The sequence below is a fragment of the Lathyrus oleraceus genome, chromosome 6, assembly GCF_024323335.1.
Source record: "Lathyrus oleraceus cultivar Zhongwan6 chromosome 6, CAAS_Psat_ZW6_1.0, whole genome shotgun sequence".
NCBI classification, from domain to species: Eukaryota; Viridiplantae; Streptophyta; class Magnoliopsida; order Fabales; family Fabaceae; genus Lathyrus; species Lathyrus oleraceus.
In genome coordinates this window covers 307,345,727-307,363,632 of record NC_066584.1, presented here as the reverse complement: position 1 = coordinate 307,363,632, position 17,906 = coordinate 307,345,727, and positions in this window count along the sequence as shown.

Here is a 17,906-nt window from a genome sequence, read left to right as displayed (position 1 = left end):
GATAATGGTTTTGTTTTATCCTAAAAGAAATTAAACTTATTTCAAAGTAAAGTAAGATTTTTGGGTTTTGATATTAGTCAGGCGCGTACAGCCCTATTAGTAGGTCCTTAGAATTTGTTAGTAAATTCCCTGACGAACTATAAGAATAAACTCAGTTACAAAGGTTTTTAGGTTGTCTTAATTATGTTTCGGACTTTATTCCTAATCTTAGAACTATTTGTCTTCCTTTATTTAAGAGACTTAGAAAGAATCCCCTGCATTGGAATGATCCCATGACAAAAAATGTCACCCAATTAAAGCAAATAGTTAAGAGATTACCTTTCCTAGGAATCCCTGATCGAAATGATAATCTTATTGTTGAAACAGATGCATCAGAACTAAGGTTTGAAGGTATATTAAAACAACTACTTTCGGTTACAGATAAGGAACAAATTGTTAGATATTACTCTGGAACTTGGTCTGTAGCCCAAGTAAACTATAGTACTATTTAGAAAGAGATTTTAGCCATTGTTTTATGCATTACCAAATTTCAAGAAGATTTATTTTCAAAATCATTTATAATAAAAATAGATTGCAAAGCTGGTATGAGTGTTTACAAGAGATTTTAGCCATAGTTTTATGCATTACAAAATTTCAAGAAAATTTGTTTTCAAAATCATTTAATTTAAAAACAGGTTGCAAAGCTGTTATGAGTGTTTTAAATAAAAATGTTAAAAATTTGGATTCAAAACATATTTTTGTTTGATGGAAATCTTTTGCTACCATGCTTTGATTTAGAAATAGAACATTTTGAAGGAATTAAAAAGTCTTTACCAAATTTTTTAACTCGAGAACTTTTACAGGGTAAAAATGAGCAAGAAACAGAGTGATCCCGTAGATTATTATGGACCTCCATTATCATCCAATTATAAAGCCATAGTTTTAGGATCACCTTCATATATTACAAAAATTACTTCTACAATACCTTCTTCCCCCAGACTTATGATAAAGCCTGTAATATTATCTCCATTATCTTTTACTCAAACAATTACTACTTCTCTGTCTTCTAAAAATAAACTCACTTCAAAATTATTTGTTTACAGTCCTCCACCTTCTATAAAATCTTCTATTATTACCAAAATATGTCAGAACTGATTATCCCTTTAGAGCCTATATATCGTCTTTCAGACGCGTCATTATTATAAATTATTTCAAGAATTTTCCTTCTGGATTTTTATTTTTATCAAAAGACTTATTAAAAACTCGAGAATAATATGAATTTATTTTTGTTGATACTAATTCTATTTCTCTTACTCATCAATATGATGAGAATGATAAATAAAAAAGTAAGTTCTCCAAATTCAAAATTATTAAGGTTTTATCTCCATCCGATTGGAAGCAACCCCCAGAGAAGGGAAATCCTTTTCAAGGTCTTAAAAAGATTATATCTCACAAATGGTATAGTAAAATAAATCTCATTATTAAAGATACAAATTTTGAACTAGTTGCTTCAATAAACTCAGGGGCAGATTTAAATTGCATTCAAGAAGGGTTAATCCCAACACAATATTACGAGAAAACCAAAGAATCCTTACGAGAAGGTAATGATAACATATTACATGAGTCATATAAATTATCCAACACTAAGATCTCTAAAGATCAAATCTGTTATAAAACTTATTTTCTTCTAGTTAAAAACATTCAAGAAGCTATTATTCTAGGAACCCCTTTCCTTGAATTACTTTATTCTTTTATCATTGAAAACCTAGCTATAACTACTAATGCTTTAGGTCGTGAAGTTAAGTTTTAAATTTTAGACCAACCTAGGATTAGAGATCTTAACTTTGTCCAGAGTAAAGATATATCTTTCATCAATCTTATTAATAATAAAAGAAAAAATATAATAACTTCATAAGCAAAGAAATACATTTTAAAATAATAGAATAACAATTACAATTCTCCTTTATTCAAGAAAAAATTAAAAATTATGCAAAATAAGTTTACTAAAGATCGTTGTACATAACGGCCTAATGCCTTATGGAAAAGGAAGATACATACTATTTCTTTGTCTTATGAGCCTGACTTTAAAGAAAAAGATATTCCGACTAAAACTAGACATATACAGATGAATAAGCAACATTTAGATTATTGTACAAAATAAATACAAGATTATTTCGAAAAACGTTTAATTAGGACGAGTAAGTCTCCTTGGAGCCGCTATGTGTTTTATGTTGTTAGTGTTGTTGAATTAGAGAGAGGTATTCCCCGATTAGTAATAAACTACAAACCTTTAAACAAAGCTTTACAATGGATTATGTATCCTATATCTAACAAAAAAGATTTAACTAACAGATTACTCGATAAAAGTATTTTTTTAAATTTGACCTTAATTCTAGATATTATCAAATTCAATTAGAAGAAACCGATAAATATAAGACCGCTTTTGTAGTACCCTTTGGGCACTATGAAGGAAATATTATGCCCTTAGGGCTTAAAATCTCCCCCTCGAAATTTTAGAATATAACAATTTTTTTATATAGATTACTCTCACTTTACTATTGTCTACTCAGATGATATTTTAGGCTTCTCATATTCCATTAATCAACATTTACAACACCTTAATCAGTTCTATGAAATAATTAAAGATAATGGTTTTGTGGTATCATAAAAGAAATTAAACTTATTTCAAATTAAAGTAAGATTTTTGGGTTTTGATATTAGTCAGGGCGTGTACATCCCTATTAGTAGGTCCTTCGAATTTGTTAGTAAATTCCCTGACGAACTATAAGACAAAACTCAGTTACAAAGGTTTTTTAGGTTGTCTTAATTATGTTTCAGACTTTATTCCTAATCTTAGAACTATTTGTCTTCCTTTATTTAAGAGACAGAGAAAGAATCCCCCGCATTGGAATGATCCCATGACAAAAAATGTCACCCAATTAAAGAAAATAGTTAAGAGATTACCTTGCCCAGGAATCCTTGATCCAAATGATAATCTGTTTGTTGAAACAGATGCATCAGAACTAAGGTTTGGTGGTATATTAAAACAACTACGTTCGGGCAAGGATAAGGAACAATTTGGTAGATATTACTCTGGAACTTGGTCTCTAGCCCAAGTAAACTATAGTACTATTTAGAAAGAGATTTTAGCCATTGTTTTATGCATTACCAAATTTCAAGAAGATTTATTTTCAAAATCATTTGTATTAAAAACATATTGCAAAACTGCTATGAGTGTTTTAAAGAAAGATGTCAAAAATTTGGTTTCAAAACATATTTTTGTTAGATGGAAATCTTTTCTATCATGCTTTGATTTTGAAATAGAACATATTGAAGAAATTACAAATTCTTTACCAGATTTTTTAACTCGAGAATTTTTACAGGGTAAAAATGAGTGAGAAACAGAGTGATCCCAGAGATTATTATGGACCTCCATTATCATCCAATTATAAAGCCATAGTTTTAGGATCACCTTCATATATTACAAAAATTACTTCTACAATACCTTTTTCCCCCAGACCTATGATTAAGCCTGTATTATTATCTCCATTATCTTTTACTCAGAGAATTACTACTTATCTGTCTTCTCAAAATAAACTCACTTCAAAATTATTTGTTTACACTCCATCTTCTACAAAATCTTCTATTATTACCAAAATCTGTCAGAACCGATTATCCCTTTAGAGCCGATATACCGTGTTTCAGATGCGTCATTATTATAAATTATTTCAAGAATTTTCCCTTCTGGATTTTTATTTTTATCAAAAGACTTATTAAAAACTCGAGAATAATATGAATTTATTTTGGTTGATATTGATTGTATTTCTCTTACTCATCAATATGATGAGAGTATTAAATAAAAAAGTAAGTTCTCCAAATTCAAAATTATTAAGGTTTTATCTCCATCAGATTGGAAGCAACCCCTCACAGAAGGGAAATCCTTTTCAAGGTCTTAAAAAGATTGTATCTCACAAATGGTATAGTAAAATAAATCTCATTATTAAAGATACAAATTTTGAACTAAACTGAAGATTGAGATCTCGGAACTTTTCTAACAATGCGTACTCTAACGTCATCAGCTCCACTTTATGAATCTCTTTCCGACTTAAGGCATCCACAACTTTATTCGCCTTCCCCGGGTGATACTTAAGCTCAAAATCAAAGTCCTTCAAATACTCCATCCATCTCCTCTGTCTGATATTTAACTCTTTTTGATCAAATAAGTATTTCAAACTTTTGTGATCACTAAACATCTCAAAATGCACCCCATACAAGTAATGTCGCCAAACTTTCAATGCGAAGACAACAACATCCAGTTCAAAATCATGAGTCGGGTAGTTCTCTTTATGAGGCTTCAACTGACGAGAGACATAGGCTACAGCTTGACCACTTTGCATTAACACCCCTCCTAATCCTTTCTTAGAGGCATCACAAAATACTTCATAAGACTTACTAGGATCAGGGATGACTAAAACAGGAGTAGTCGTTAGCTTCTCCTTCAAACTCATAAAACTCTTCTCACACTTCGAATCCCATTTGAAAGAAATTTCCTTTCGGGTAAGTCTAGTCATTGGTAACGCTATCTGCGAAAATCCCTTTGTAAACCTTCTATAGTAACCTACCAAACCTAAGAAACTTCTGACTTTGGAAGCATTCTTCGGTCTTTCCCAATTAATAACTGCTTCAACTTTAGATGGATCCACCGATACTCCTCCTTGTGATATTACATGACCAAGAAACCTCACTTCCTTCATCCAAAATTCACACTTACTTAACTTGGCAAAAAGTTGTTTCTCTTGCAGTACTGATAGCACAATCCTTAGGTGTTCTTCGTGCTCTTGAGGAGTACGAGAATAAATAAGATTGTCATCAATAAAGATCACCACGAACTTGTCCAAGTAGGGTTGGAATATCTGATTCATATAGTCATAAAAACAGCTTGGGCATTTGTTACACCAAACGGCATTACAAGGAACTCATAATGGCCATATCGGGTTCTAAATGCGGTCTTTGGGACATCCGAACTCTTAACTCTTATTTGATGATATCCCAATCGTAAATCAATCTTCGAGAACACACAGGATCCTTTCAACTGATCTAACAAATCGTCTATCCTTGGTGTCATACGGTGAACTGACTTTGTGGTGTTTTTGCTTTGGAAAGCAAATGTCGCGGATAGCAAGAGTCGCCACCGACTTTTCTTTTATCCAATAAGGAAAGGAGGAAAAGAACAGGAAAGACCTTGATTAGATTTTGGGTTCGGGAGGTACATTATACAAAGGGAAGGTGTTAGCACCCTTTGTATCCATGGTTATCCATGGGCTCTTAATTGCTTAATCACTTATGTTTTTCTTGTTTGAAAAAGTGTTTGAGAAATGTTCAGAAAATGTTTGAAAAGAGAGTTTAACTTTGTAATGATTCTTGTACGAATGTATACAAAGTGTTTATCTCGTTTAATTTTGAAAGTTGTTTAGAAAAATATAACTCGGCAATGATTCTAGTACGAATGTATACCAAGTGGTGATTTTCTAAAAGATATTTTGAAAAAGTGTGAGGTGTGAAAAGTATTTTGAGCTGTGAGTAAGCATTTAAGAGTTATACCTACCCAAGGTCTTTATGGGTATTTCCTATCCTTAGGAGGGTAAAACTGTCCTTACTATTGAGAAATAAGTAGTCTTATCCTTTGGATGTAAAGGGACATCATAGGGTCATCGATTGGTCATTGAAGGCAACATTTGTAAGGATACCTTAGCATTTGAAGGGACGATCATCATTTAACCATAGGCTACAACGACGGGCCATCGAGGGACAAAATCATATATTCGAAGGCAACATCCGAGGGACTATGATTTATCTTATAGGGACATGATGATTTAATCGAAGGGTCTTTGCTAAGTGTATCCCTACGTTCGCGGGACATGACCGTAATATCGTAAGGCAACAAAGAGAGGACCAAGATCACATGTATTCAAAGGCAACATTTGTAATCAGTTAGATAATTAGAATAGATCTCCACAAGGGTATCCCACAAATAAAGTGGAATACCTAGCAAGCTACCTTCTTCGGGAGTATGTGAACCCTCACAAAAAGTCAACAAACGGGTTAGAATACCAAAACGGGGTGCAATCGAGAGTTGCACCAAACAAAAGAATCACAGTAGTAAGAATGTCAGGCCAATAATACACGGTTATAATAAAACATGTCAGATAAGCACAGAACAGAACAGCAAAATCAGCGACTGTCATGTTCGCTACTGCCTCGCCTAGCGAAGGCTTGGCAACACTCGCTACATGTTCGCTGAGCGAGGTGCTAGCGAACGACTGCGGGTTTTGAGTTTGATAACAGTACGATTTCCGGAACTCTGAACCCTATGGCATCCATTATAGAAATTACACGGTTAATCATTCAGGAAATTCATGCATACTTAAATCCACATGCAAAATCTAACTACATATCCAAAATTCAATCATAATGCATCATGTATTTAGAGATTACAAATTGGAAGTATAAAACGGTAGTGATGGTGCAAACCTGTTTGCAATTGAATTGCACCAGTGAATTGGCAGATCACTCTTAGGGTTTGTACCGGATCGAGTGGGCGGAGGTAACCTTTGTGCAGATGAGTTTCCTTCAGGGTTTCCTTTAGGGTTGCTCTGAATTCTTTTGGTTAGCCTCCAGGGTTTGCTCTCTGTGTGTGTTTGTGTTTCTCCTTTTCTCCTCTGTTTTTCGTCCTCCTTTTTTCGTCCTCCCCCTTTTCTGAATGAGGTCTTGGTATTTATAATAGTTTTTGTGACCTGATGGGCTCAGAATGAAGCCCAAAATTTCTGGTATTCGCAAGCTTCGCTAGGCGAGTGGTGCAGCGAGGAGTTCGCTAGGCGAAGGATTTGCTCGCCTAGCGAGCATGCCAGTTTGAGTCATTTTCTGGATTTGGCCACCTGTGAGCTGGGTCTTTGTTCCTTTAAGATCAATGTCTTGAACAATGAGTTGGAGTGCCTTGAAGAATGTCTTGAAAGACTAACGGGAAAATTTTGGGGTATGACAGCTGCCCCTGTTCAATATTCTTAAACCGAGAGAGTTAGAATGGTATGTACGCCATTCGTGGTCTGGAGGTGGAAGATTATTGAACACTTAGAATGCCCCAAAAATTTGCACTTGTTAATTAAAAGTTAGTCTTGATGGGGATGGGCTTAAAGATGCCATCCAGGAAGGTTGATGATGAGAGCTTCAGAGTGCGTCGTACGTTAGACTACATCTGGAGACATGGGTGCCACACTGGGTCGTAAGCTAGACCGTATAGTGAGTCATCCATTAGGCTATCAACTTCACTGGGGATAAAAGATCAGAATGGACCGTAAGCTAGATCGTATCTGAGTTGCAGAATGAGCCGTACGTTAGGCTGTATATGACGAAATAAGAATCAGAATGGATCGTACGCTAGATCGTATCTGAGTTGCAGAATGAGCCGTACGTTAGGCTGTATCTGACGGAATAAGAATCAGAATGGATCGTACGCTAGATCGTATCTGAGTTGCAGAATGAGCCGTACGTTTGGCTGTATCTGAAGAAAGTAGTCGTACGCTAGACTACACCTCGGAATGTACTGTACGCTAGGTAGTATCTGAGGAATGAAGATCAGAATGGATCGTACGCTAGATCGTATCTGAGTTGCAGAATGAGCCGTACGTTAGGCTGTATCTGAAGAAAAGTAGTCGTACGCTAGACTACACCTCGGAATGTACCGTACGCTAGGTAGTATCTGAGGAATGAAAATCAGAATGGATCGTACGCTAGATCGTATCTGAGTTGCAGAATGAGCCGTACGTTAGGCTGTATCTAAAGAAAGTAGTCGTACGCTAGACTACACCTCGGAATGTACCGTACGCTAGGTAGTATCTGAGGAATGAAGATCAGAATGGATCGTACGCTAGATCGTATCTGAGTTGCAGAATGAGCCGTACGTTAGGTTGTATCTGAAGAAAGTAGTCGTACGCTAGACTACGCCTCGGAATGTACCGTATGCTAGGTAGTATCTGAGGAATGAATATCCAAATGGGTCGTAGGCTAGACCGTATCGGAATAGTTGAAGAAATCATATGTTGGGCTGAATCAGAATGAACCGTACGTTAGGCTGTATCTGATAATATTTGTATACGTTGTATTTGCAATAAATGTCCGGGATGGGCTTAAAGATGCCATCATTAGGAGGATATCAGAATGCTTGTCAGAATGAATGTTCATATGGATTATATCTGAAAGACGTATCTGAATCTTGAATGTGATTGATAAAGGTGTCTGCCTGAATGAACCTTTTATTTTGACTATATCAGGAGGATAATTAACCTGAAAAGAAAAGTTAGCTTCATGCCATGTCATGATGCATGAGATGTTTTATGCTTGCAAACATTGTATGCATGCGTATGCTGTGAAATGATGTAATGAATGAATTATTCGTCTGAGAAGTTCTGCCAGGGGAAAATAAATCCCGAGATTCCGGTTGGAGATATTTGTGTTGATGACCCTTTCTCAGCTGGGGGTGTTTGATTTCTGTCTGATGGTAGAAATGTTCAACAGAAGCCTGGCTGGGGATGGAAGAGATGACCAATCTGTCTAGTAATGCCGATTTCTTCTGGGGAATAACTGGCTTTGCTGGGGAATAGAATTAGCAACGGATTCATTGGAAAGCATGGTTAGACCTTCTCTTCGATCCTGAAGTCTTTTAGTAATCACTATTTCTATTTTATGCATGTATTTTTGGTAAACATCGATCATATTCAAATGCATATATTAATTCAAATTAAATCAATGGACGTTTACGCAAACAAAACAGAGAAAGTAACACAAAAGTATCTTTTTGGGAACAAAATTATATTGATTTTGAAAGAGGGCCTATAAACAGGCAATTTGAGCACAAGGAGACAGAAATCCTAGTAAGAGGAAATTGTCGAGAAAACAAAGAAAAGCTATGAAGAAAAAGTCCTATTGATTTTAATTCTGCCACTGTCATTATGTCTTCAAGCATCCCATCTCCTGCTGTCGGATAGAAGTGATTGGCTTGTTCAGTCCCTTTGGCTTGGGTGAAGCTGACTGAGAACGGGACATAGTCATACGCTTTAATCCCTAATTTTTGCCTGGACCGCCTTTTCAGGTTTTCAGTCCACCAGGATACCCTTTTTTGCCCAATCCGCCTTTTCAGGTTTTCGACTTGCCGGGTGTACATTTTTATATGCTTATCCCTAATTTTTGCCCGAACCCTTTTGGTTCGCCGGGATGCCCTTACTTTTGCCTAGATACGTTGACCTAGCGGGTCTCTTTTATGCGTAGTATTTTTTGACTATGTCTGCGTTCACGGGATGTGGGAAGTCTTCGCCATCCATTGTAGCAAGTATCATGGCTCCACCAGAGAATACCTTCTTAACTACAAATGGTCCTTCGTATGTGGGAGTCCATTTGCCTCTGGGATCACCTTGTGGTAGAATGATACGCTTTATCATCAAGTCGCCAACTTGATACACCTGTCTTTTGACCTTTTTGTTAAATGCCTGGGTCATGCGCTTCTGATATATCTGCCCATGACAAACAGCCGCAGGTCTCTTTTCATCAATCAAATTTATCTGATCGAGTCGAGTCTGAATCCATTCATCCTCATCTAAGCCTGCCTCTTTCATGATTCTTAGAGAGGGAATCTGAACTTCCACTGGTAAAACGGCTTCCATTCCGTAGACTAAAGAGAAGGGAGTTGCCCCTGTCGAAGTGCGTACTGAAGTGCGATAACCATGAAGAGCAAACGGTAACATCTCATGCCAGTCTTTGTATGTTACTGTCATCTTTTGTATAATCTTCTTAATATTCTTATTAGCGGCTTCTACGGCGCCATTCATCTTTGGCCGGTACGGAGAAGAGTTATGGTGTTTTATCTTGAACTGCGTGCAGAGTTCAGTAATCATCTTGTTGTTCAAATTAGTACCATTATCAGTGATAACTCTTTCAGGGATACCATACCGACAAATGAGACTATTCTTGATGAACCGTGCCACCACATTCTTGGTGACGGAAGCAAATGAGGCTGCCTCTACCCACTTCGTAAAATAATCAATAGCAACCAGAATGAAACGATGTCCATTAGAAGCAGTAGGTTTAATCTCTCCAATCATATCAATGCCCCACATTGCAAAGGGCCAAGGTGCTGTCAACACGTTTAATGGAGCAGGAGGTACATGTACTTTGTCCGCATAGATCTGGCACTTGTGACAAATTCTAGAGTGATGGTGGCAATCAACTTCCATGGTAGACCAATAATACCCTGATCTCAGAATCTTCTTGGCCATCGTATGTCCACTAGAATGAATCCCAAAAACACTGTCATGTATGTCTTCCATAATCTTTTCTGCTTCCCTTTTATCCACCCAGCGCAACAAAGTCGAATCATGATTACGTTTGTATAATACTCCATTACTCAAAAAGAATTTAGCGGAGAACCTCCTCAGAAATTTTCTGTCATTGATGGATGCCCCTTCAGGGTATTCCCGAGTTTCTAAATATCTTTTTACTTCGTGGAACCAAGGTTTCTCTTCTACTTCATCAGCGTTAAGTTCATAACAGTATGCTGGTTCATCTAATCGTTCAATGGTGATCATGGGAGCTTCATTGTCCCATCTGACTCTGAACATAGATGACATGGTAGCCAATGCGTCTGCCAACTGATTCTCTTCTCGTGGAATATGTTCGAATGTAATCTTTTCAAAGTATGGGATTAATGTCAACACCCGCTCTCGATAAGGGATGAGATTCGGATGTTTAGTGTCCCATTCTCCTTTGATCTGACTGATTACTAAGGCTGAGTCTCCGTACACACTCAAAAACTTGATTCTCAGGTCTATAGCAGCCTTGAGTCCCAAAATACATGCTTCATACTCAGCCATATTGTTGGTACAGTCAAAGCATAGTCTAGCAGTGAAAGGCGTATGGCAACCCCTGGGAGAAATAATTACAACACCAACACCATTGCCCAATGCATTAGAAGATCCATCAAAAACCATAGTCCATCGGGATCCCGGTTCGGGTCCTTCATCTAGTCCAGGTTCCTCATAATCAGTAACAAGCATGACATCCTCATCTGGGAACTCAAAATTCATAGATTGGTAATCATCAACTGCTTGATGAGCCAAATGATCAGCTAACACGCTTCCTTTGATTGCTTTCTGCGTAGTATATTGGATGTCGTACTCTGTTAAAATCATCTGCCATCTTGCTATTCTTCCGGAGAGGGCAGGTTTCTCAAATATATATTTGATAGGATCCATCTTAGAAATCAATAAAGTGATATGATTCAACATATACTGTCTTAGTCGGCGAGCAGCCCAAGCCAAAGCACAACAAGTTTTCTCGAGCAATGAGTATCTTGTTTCATAGTCGGTAAACTTTTTGCTAAGGTAGTATATGACATGCTCTTTTCGACCAGACTCGTCATGTTGCCCCAACACACACCCCATCGAATTTTCCAACACGGTCAAATACATGATTAGAGGTCTTCCTTCAACTGGTGGCATCAGAATTGGAGGTTCTTGGAGATACTTCTTGATTTTGTCGAAAGCTTCTTGACATTCATCATTCCATATCATCTCTTGATTTTTCCTCAGTAATTTGAAGATGAGTTTGCAAGTAGCGGTCAAATGGGAGATAAATCGGGCAATGTAATTCAAACGTCCCAAGAAACCTCTGACTTCTTTATCTGTACGGGGAACTGGCATTTCTCGAATAGCTCTCACCTTGGCCGGGTCAACCTCAATTCCTTTACCACTGACAATAAAGCCCAAGAGTTTACCGGATCTTACTCCAAAGGTGCATTTGTTCGGGTTCAATCTCAACTTGTATTTCTTCAACCTCTCAAACAGTTTGTATAAATGATCGAGATGTTCTTCTTCAGTATGAGATCTGGCTATCATGTCATCCACATATACTTCTATTTCATGATGGATCATGTCATGGAACAAAACCACCATAGCACGCTGGTATGTTGCCCCTGCATTCTTTAAACCGAATGGCATTACTTTGTAACAGAAAGTGCCCCATTGCGTCACAAATGTAGTTTTCTCCATGTCTTCAGGCGGCATCTTGATCTGGTTATAACCCGAGAATCCATCCATGAAGAAGAATACCTTATGTTGAGCGGTGTTATCTACCAGAACATCAATGTGCGGAAGTGGAAAGTCGTCTTTGGGACTCGCTTTATTCAAATCTCTGTAATCTACACACATCCGCACCTTACCATCCTTCTTCGGCACCGGTACCACATTAGCAACCCATTAAGGATAAGAAGTAACAGCTAGAAAACTGGCATTGAACTGTTTCATAACTTCGACTTTGATTTTCTCGGACATTTCAGGACGCATGCGATGAACCTTTTGCTTAACAGGATGACAATCTTCCTTCATCGGCAAACGATGTACTACTATATCAGTATCCAGTCCTGGCATGTCTTCATAAGACCAAGCAAAAATCTCAATATAGTCATGTAACATCTGAATCAATCTTTCCTTGATACTGTCTCCCAAGCCTGCTCCTATTTTGACTTCTTTCTTGTCTACTTCAGTACCCAGATTTACAATTTTAATTGATTCCTCATGCGGCTGTATAGTCTTTTCTTCTTGCAATACCAGTCTGGCAAGCTCTTCAGGTACTTCACAATCTTCCTCACTTCCATCCTCGGCTTGGTAGATCGGATTTTCAAAGTCATAATTAACAGTAGCAGAACTATTATCAACAGGATCCAGAGTGGATATGGATCTGCAATTCGTTACGTGAGTGTGTGTAAGAAAACATAGCTTGTTTGAAAGATGACAGGAAAGATAAAGAGCGCAATATTTGAATGCAAAACGTCCATTGATTTATTGAATGTGAATATGCTTATGAAGATGACAAAACCCTTAACAAATTAGCTATTGTGCCTCGGGCATAGACACAATGCTTTTAAGAAGTTCAATTGTAAAAAATTAAAATTTGCAACACTAAAATAGGCAATAACAATTACTCCTGACTAAAGGAAATCGAGATAGTGTCTTCAGCCTTCCAATTATTGAGTCTGTCACCGATTGTTGGGAAAATCCAGCTATCCAAGTCACAATCGCTATCAGCATCTTCTACAACATTAATCTGATCTTTGACTATCTTTTCAGAGTTAAACCCCAGGCCAGACTTATCAGACTTGTACGGTACATCGATCAGTTGACCCCAGCCAGTATGACCACCATCTTCAATCATGGCTTGAGCATCTTTCAGAGAAATCATAGTAGGAGGAGCACGAATAACCTTGGGCACAAGGGGAGTTGGCTTAAGGACAGGACTGGGCGGAGGAACCACTTCAAATGACTGAGAAGGAGTCTCAAAGAATTCACCATCCATCTCGACGTATCTGAAGGCCTGCACACTACTGACAATATACTCTTCTTCTCCACACACAGTGACAATCTTGCCCTCTATTGGATACCTCAGCTTTTGATGGAGAGACGAAGCTACCGCACCGGCCCCATGGATCCAAGGGCGTCCCAACAAGCAGGAGTAGGAAGGACGAATGTTCATTACGTGAAAGGTAGTGTTGAAGACTTGAGGTCCTATCTTGATAGGGAGAACCACTTCACCATGGACAACACTCTTCGTACCATCGTAAGCACGCACCACAACATCATTAGGTTTCAATTCGATGCTTTTACAGTCAAATTTATCGACCACAACTTTCGGTAGCACATTCAAAGAAGAGCTGTTTTCGATCAATACATGAGCCAAGGTGATCCCCTTACACTCAATGGAGATATGCAGAGCTTTATTGTGATTCTTTCCTGTTGGTGTCAGGTCAGCATCGGAAAAGCCTAGGCCATTGTCAACAGCCAAGTTAGCAACATAATGTTCTAACTGATCCACAGATGTCTCCTGAGGTACATGAGCGGTCTTCAAGAATCTTATCAACGCATCGGCATGAGATTCAGAAGATAACAACAAGGATAACATCGAAATTTTAGGCGGAGTATGCCCCAACTGTTCTACCACATCAAAATCACTTTTACGGATGATTTTCAGCATTTCTTCCATCTTCTGCTTGGTGACATCTTCGGTAGTAACTTCGACTGACGTCTTTGACTGAGAAGGATCGATTACTGGTTCTTTTCCTCGAGTTTCAGGGGCGGGATGTGAGATCTCTGGAGAGAAGATCCTTCCACTTCGAGTAATTCTACTGGTCCCAACAATGTCATTAGGATTAGCAGAATTATCAACTTGCTTTATGCCATGGATGTAAACATCCCCTCCATAATTCCACGGAATGGCTTTGCTTGAGGAATACGGTACTGGGCCAGGTGCAGTAATGATTAGGGGAGCTACCTTGGGCTCAGTAGTAATCTTCACGGGCACTCTAGTAGCGGTAATCTTCACTGGAACTTTGGACCTAGCAATCACATATATTTCTTCAATAGGGTTTTCCATCTTAGGAATCTTTTCAAAGAGAATTGTACGATCATCCATCAGTCGTTGAATACCATTCCTCAACTTCAAGCAATCATTGGGTCGGAGTATACAGAGATCGCAATTTTCAGCACAACCTGGAAATAAACCAGCTTGCAATAAATTCCTCTTGATGATCAGGAGGGGAGATGCTAAGTCGGCCACATTAGTAATGTGAGAATTGTCATCCACAACATTAACAGTCTTGTCATGATTAGGCATAGGTCCAGTGATGACATTGGGAGTCTCCGGAGGATCAAATTCGATTTCTCCCGCGTCGATCATATCCTGAATCTTATTCTTCAACAACCAGCAATCGTTTGTATCATGCTCAGGGCTATCGGAGTGATATGCACACCTGGCATTGGGATTATAACAAGGAGAAGTAGTGTTGAGATTTGCAGGAGGGCCTCTGAGGGTAATTAAATTTGCCTTTAGCATACCCTGCAGTGCTTGTGCTAAAGCCATATTGATCTTGGTAAACTGCCTTCTTGGCCTGTCTTGTCTGTGCTGGAAGTTTTGAGATGGCGGTGCTGCAATCGTAACTGCTCCTACATTATGGTCACAATTTTTCTTGTTATGACCCCTTTCACCGTACACAGCATTTGATTCATTCTTTCCCTGATAGGACTTTTTGGTGCTTGCAGAGGTAGCTGCCTGTATCTTTCCACTTCGAATGCCGCTTTCAACACGTTCACCTGTCAATATAAGTTCAGTGAAACCCGATGAGGAACTTCCTAATAGATGGCTGTAGAATGGGCCAGTCAGTGTACCCATGAACATGTCCACTAATTCTCGATCCGTCATAGGGGGTTTGACTCTGCCAGCCAAATCTCTCCATTTTTGAGCATATTCTTTGAAGCTTTCTTTAGAGTCCATAGTCATATTCTACAGCTGCAGCCGAGTAGGCGCCAATTCAGAATTATACTGGTAGTGCTTGTAGAAAGCTGTCGCTAAATCAGTCTAGGTGCGGATGTTAGAGCTCTCGAGCTGATAATACCACTCTAACTGTGTGCCAGATAGACTCTCTTGGAAGAAATGGATCCATAGCTTCCTATCAGTGGTATACGGCTGAATCTTTCTCACATAAGCTCTCAGATGCATCTGAGGACAAGACGCATCATCATACTTAGTGAAAGCGGGGATCTTGAATTTGCGAGGAATGACCACATCAGAGACCAGCCCCAAGCTTTCGAAATCCAGACCGGGCGCCTTCTGACCCTCCATAGCTAGCATACGTTCTTCCAGCAACTTGTACTTATCATCTTTTGGAGAGTACTGTTCATTTTCATAATCTTCATCGTCGTCCTCATGGTTGAGAGGATCAACATTCTCATCTTCCGAATCATTTTCTGTCTCCTCTTCTTGATCCTTCGGAATTCTAATCTTGACTCCTGCAGCCTGTCCTTTAAGCCTTCTTCCCGGGTTAATGTAACTCACAGGTTTCTTGTCTTTCTTCTTCTCGAGCAAGAGAGCCTTCAGTTCCTCCTGCCCCTTGGATAAGCTCGAGATCATCTCCTGGAATTGAGCATTTTGAGCCTGGAGATCTTTGACAGTTTGTTCGAGGGCCATTTTTCTGTTTAATAGGAAGACCGTGAGAATATTGATCCTTTAGAATACCTGTTATGCAATGTTATGTTATGCTATGCAATGTATGAAATGTTTTCAAGGACTTTTGGAATTTAACTTTGCGTAAACCACCAAAAAAAAGGAAACTTTTATTAATAATTTTTAATCAATATTCATTACAATAAATAATAAAATACAATAAAAGCTCAAGTCTCCCAGGGGCGGCTTCTTTTTGGGCGAAGATATGCGTTGAGTCTTCGTTCCTCATTAAGCTGGCTGGTGAGCTCTAACACTTTCTTCCTTTCAGCACAGAACTGAGCTTCAAAAGTATCCCTTTCCTCTCTCAACTGGATCCAGGATTTCTTTAATTCTTCAACATTGGTAGGCATATCTGGATAAGGAATGATCTGAGGAGTACCTCCTTCAACTTCTGGTTCAAAAATCAGCGGTCCGACTGCAAGATATGGCATGACAAGTTCACGAGCTCTGGCGCGTACCCATCTGAGATAAGGTTCCATAGGAATAGAGTTTTTCTGTCCTAAAGTGCTTCTTTTCACCATGCCCTAAGCTCGTACAAATCTTTGACGGAGACCTTGGGAATCGTTGTCATGGTCAAACATAGTGCCTTCGATAATTATTTCATGTGGACCATCTCTTCGAGCACAACCAAACTGACATAGGGCTAAAGCAGGATTATAAGTAATACCTCCCCTCATCCCCAGGAGTGGTATGCTAGAGAATTCTCCACAACGGTCGATGATGATAACATTTTCTTTGGGATGAGGCCACCAACAGATGTCTGAATGGGAGAGCGACATTATCCTTTGAGACCATTTCAAATTCTGCTCATTCTTCAAGACTGATTAAGGAAGGTGCGAAATAAACCACCTAGATAATAAAGGTACGCAGCACATGAGAGTCCCTTGCCTTTTCATAGTACGAGTGTGAAGGGAATGCAAAATGTCTCCAAGCAAGGTGGGCACAGGGTTATGAGTGAGAAATATCTTAACAGCATTCATGTCTATGAATTGATCCGGGTTAGGAAATAGCACCAAACCATAGATTAGTAGTGCTAGAACATCTTCAAAAGCATGGACATTCATAACTTTTAGGAATTCTCGGGCCTTATTTATCAGAAACTTGGCAAGTAAACCCTTAACTCCACTTCTTGTTACCCAATTAGTTTCAATGTCGGACTTTGTCATGTGTAAATCCGTGGAAACTTCTTCAGACTTCGGAATCTTTTCTAAACCACTGAAAGGTATTTGATCAAGGATAGGTATCCCAAGCAGCCTGGAAAACTCTTCTAATATGGGTACCAACTGATAATCTGGGAAGGTGAAGCAATGATGTTTAGGATCAAAGAACTGGAATAGGACTCTCATCATATCTTCTTTGAAACTAGTGGTAACCAAATTGAGGAGAGAACCATGTTTCTTGATGAACTGAGCCTGATCGGGAAGTTCTGACACTAAATCCTTGAGTCGAGGAGAGATGGCTACAAAATTGATCCGGATGGTCTTCCTGGGAGCCATAGCCTTACAAAACAGAGCAACGTTAAATCCCTAAGTCCTTGAAATGGTTAGTACAATGCCATGATGTTATGATGTCATGATGTTATGATGTTATGATGTTATGATGTTAAATAAGTAACAAGCACAAACAAGTCACACAACAATCATTCCTAGGTTTTAAGGCCTGCATGAGTTCCATAGGTAAGTACCCTCCCCACTGAAGTTTGGTTGGTTCAACCTGTCCTAGAATAGTAACCGGGTTCTAGAAGGATCTCAAATCATTGACCTTTCCTTAAGTCCACTTCATTGCAACACCAAGTGGTTGACCAAAGCTTCCCTAAAGTTCAATCTCAA